Raw genomic sequence first — 3,931 nt, 5'->3', positions numbered from 1 at the left:
ACGAAAACGAAAGTATGTTTCGATGTCCATCAAACAAAAAGTGGAATTGCTCCAAAAAATGGATAAAGGCATATCCTTTGTTTATCTAACCGTTCCGAAATCTGTTTATCAATTTCATGCTGCTCTGCGCGGGGGGGAGGGGGAACGTGGCGGCGCGCAATGAACTGGAAGTTCATCTGTCAACACTGTCATTATCTTCAGGGCAGATGTTTTTATTTTATTCGGCTTATAATTCCTTATTAAATGTAGTATTTCATTTCGATGTACTTCGTTTTTGATATGATTTAAATCAAATTCCTCGTCATTATAAATATCTCGAATAGAAATCAAATAGTTTTCTGGTTGCAAATTTCTAATTTCGGCTATGCATAAAGTATGCTTTACGCATGCGCGCGTTGAAAGAAATGTTTAATAAAGTAAACAAATAAATATTAAGCTTTTTTTTGTAAATTTTGATACCCTTTAGATCATAATTTCTCATTATTTTATAAATTACGGTTTCATAATTTTAATTTTATAATTTCTGCATGCCATCTTACGAGATTTAAACTGATGATATATAATCCGGAAAAATCGATAATCCGGAATCGCCGAAGTCCCGAGGAGTCCGGATTAAAGACTTTTGACTGTATATGTATTTTGACACAAAATCGCACTTTTCCTAAAATGTATGCCTATTTTTTAGTTTAATGGAAGTATTGTAATCGCGAAAAATTTCGGTTATCACATACAAAGGAAGTAAGGCAGAAAAAATACCTTCCATTTTTTTGTGTTTTCGCTTCTTTTTTTTTTGAAATATTTGTCCTAGAATTCGTACAGAATACTGAAGGAAGTTATTGGTTACAAGAGAAATCTTTAATTTGACAGATTTCAAAGACATCCGAACTGTCTAGTTTCGATCCAATCAAATTAACATCGGATGCTGAATTCTTTGAGCTGAGAAACGGATTTCAAGGAAAGGTATGTGGAAAATTATAGTTTAATAACTTTACCTTAGCTTTCTAAAATAGCCTATCTTGTCATGCAAAGCTGATACTTTTTCAGGTTATTCAGTAGATAGCAATGTACATGTTTTATAAAAAGAAGGGGGGAGCAGTTCTACTGGACCGATTAATGAAATTTTTTTTCATGTCTCGAAACCGCGACATAGGATATATATTTATACATAGTCGTTGTTCTAACATATGTATTCTGATACAAAATTGTACCTTTTTCTGAAATGATGTACGTATTTTTTCCTATGTTTCAATTCTATGACTCAAATTATGCCTAAAAGCCAAGTTTTGTAATTTTTAAAAATTTAGCTCTCAAAATTTTAACTGATCAGTGTGTTAACTGAATTTGGTATATATTTATGAATCTATTATTATTATTATTATTATTAAACTTAATTGAGGCCTTTTTTTCCAGTTTGGAATTTTAGTCAAAAACGTTTTGAAGATATTTTTTAATTTACTTTTTATATTTATATTCTTTGGTAATATTTTTAAGTTTTTCGAGAACATTTTTGAATTATAACTTTAATGAACATGCATGTTATTTTTAAAAAATAAAAACTAACATTATTTCAAAGAGAAAGTGATAAGTTTGATAGCGTCGATCCATAATTTAAAAACAGGTTTACCATTTGTCCGTTTTCGGTTCAACTTCTAAATGATTTGAAATATTTTCACCCATGAAGGAAGTTTTAAGTAAGAAGAGAAGTAGCGGTACTATTCCGTTTTGAGGACCGTAAAAAAATTGGAGGGAAAATGAATGCGCAAAAGCGCCAAATCTAGAAAGTGCGCCAAATCTAGCTTACGCGCTGATTTCAAATTGCGTAAGTTTATATACAGTGGGTGATCGGTTAACGAACAGTTCGGACAGCGAACAAATCGGACAACGAACACTTTCAGGAACGATTTTTGTGTTCGGATAACGAACTAAAACTAATTCTAACGAAATCCTCTCAGCTCTCGGAACACCAGACACCAGTCCTCAATTCGTCCTGAAAATGGATGTGCGCGTGCGCTGACATGTCAAGATTGGATGTGCGCATGTGCTCATACGTCATCATTCATACTATGTAGCAGTGAGTCAGCACAGTACGACGCGTACGGTAGTGTGCGACGACACTCTATCAATTGTCTACCATAGTTGGTTTCTGTTCTTGTGATTTTTTATGTGTTTCTCTAAACGTCTTATAAAAAACCTGAAAATCTGACAATATTATGGGACTTAAAAAGCACCGGAATTAAAAATCCTTCATACCAATGTACAGAAATAAAGTAATACTGTAATAATATCCATTTCTTCAACAAGCGTATAAAATTTTAAGAATTAAAAAGTAACGCCAAGCAACAATAATGAAAAACATAATTTGTTACTAAGGCAAAGTAACGCCAAGAAACAATACAATGAAAACAAGTAAAGTTAGTAAGCCAATTAAAAATTACCTTACTAACAATCATTGTATTGGTGGTAGTTTTTCTAAATTTAAGTAATATTTGACTAACACGTATCATCTAAACAAAAGTTGAAAATGTTTAGTACCACCACTATAAAGTACTGCTGCCACCACCATTCTTGAACAAAGCTCAAATCGCATAAATTTAAGAGTGTTAGACAAAAAACTCAATCAGGATGTTGGGGTTTAATTTTTGAATTAATAGTTAAAAATATCTTGCTACTTTGTGTACCACCTATTTTTCTTTTGCGTACCATCAGTGGTACGCGTACCACCGGTTGAGAACCTCTGACCTAAACAATATGATGACAATATATTTTCCCATAGAAACAATGCATTGGTCTGGTCTGGTCTGGTCTGGTCTCGTCTGGTCTAGTCTAGTCTAGTCTAGTCTAGTCTAGTCCTAATCTAGTCTAGTCTTGGACTGGTCTGGTCTGGTCTAGTCTGGTCTAGGTCTAGTCTTGGACTGGTCTGGTCTGGTCTGGTCTGGTCTAGTCTGGTCTAGCCTAGTCAGGTCTAGGTCTAGTCTTGGACTGGTCTGGTCTGGTCTAGATTTAGTCTGGTCTGGGTCTCGGTCTCGTCTCGTCTAGTCTAGTCTAGGTCTAGTCTTGGACTGGTCTAGTCTAGGTCTAGTCTAGATCTAGTCTAGGTGTAGTCTTAGTCTAGTCTAGTCTAGTCTAGTCTAGGTCTAGTCTTGGACTGGTCTGGTCTGGTCTGGTCTGGTCTGGTCTGGTCTGGACTGGTCTTGGACTGGTCTGGTCTTGGACTGGTCTGGTCTTGGACTGGTCTGGTCTTGGACTGGTCTGGTCTTGGACTGGTCTGGTCTTGGACTGGTCTGGTCTGGTCTGGTCTGGTCTAGTCTTGGACTGGACTGGTCTGGTCTGGTCTGGTCTGGTCTAGTCTCGTCTGGTCTAGTTAGGTCTGGTCTAGGTCTGGTCTCGTCTCGTCTCGTCCAAGTCCTAGTCCTAGTCCTAGTCCTAGTCCTGTCCTGGTCTGGTCTGGTCTGGTCTGGTCTGGCCTAGACTTGGACTGGTCTAGTCTGGTCTAGTCTAGTCTAGTCTAGTCTAGTCTAGTCTAGACTTGGACTGGTCTGGTCTGGTCCAGGTCTGGTCTGGTCTGGTCTGGTCTAGTCTAGTCTAGTCTAGGTATAGGTCTTGGACTGGTCTGGTCTGGTCTGGTCTAGTCTGGTCTAGTCTAGTCTAGTCTGGTCTAGTCTGGTCAGGGTCTGGGTCTCGGTCTCGGTCTCGGTCTCGTCTCGTCTCGTCTCGGTTTAGTCTAGTCTTGGACTGGTCTAGTCTGGTCTGGTCCAGGACTGGTCTGGTCCAGGACTGGTCTGGTCTAGTCTGGTCTGGTCCAGGACTGGTCTAGTCTAGTCTGGTCTGGTCCAGGACTGGTCTAGTCTAGTCTAGTCTGGTCCAGGACTGGTCTAGTCTAGTCTAGTCTAGGACTAGTCTAGTCTAGGACTGGTCTAGTCTAGTCTAGTCT

Source organism: Stegodyphus dumicola, chromosome 2 (genome assembly GCF_044657685.1).
Source record: "Stegodyphus dumicola isolate Sdum_Otavi_A_Nest chromosome 2, ASM4465768v1".
NCBI classification, from domain to species: domain Eukaryota; kingdom Metazoa; phylum Arthropoda; class Arachnida; order Araneae; family Eresidae; genus Stegodyphus; species Stegodyphus dumicola.
Note: the sequence above shows the minus strand (reverse complement) of the source record.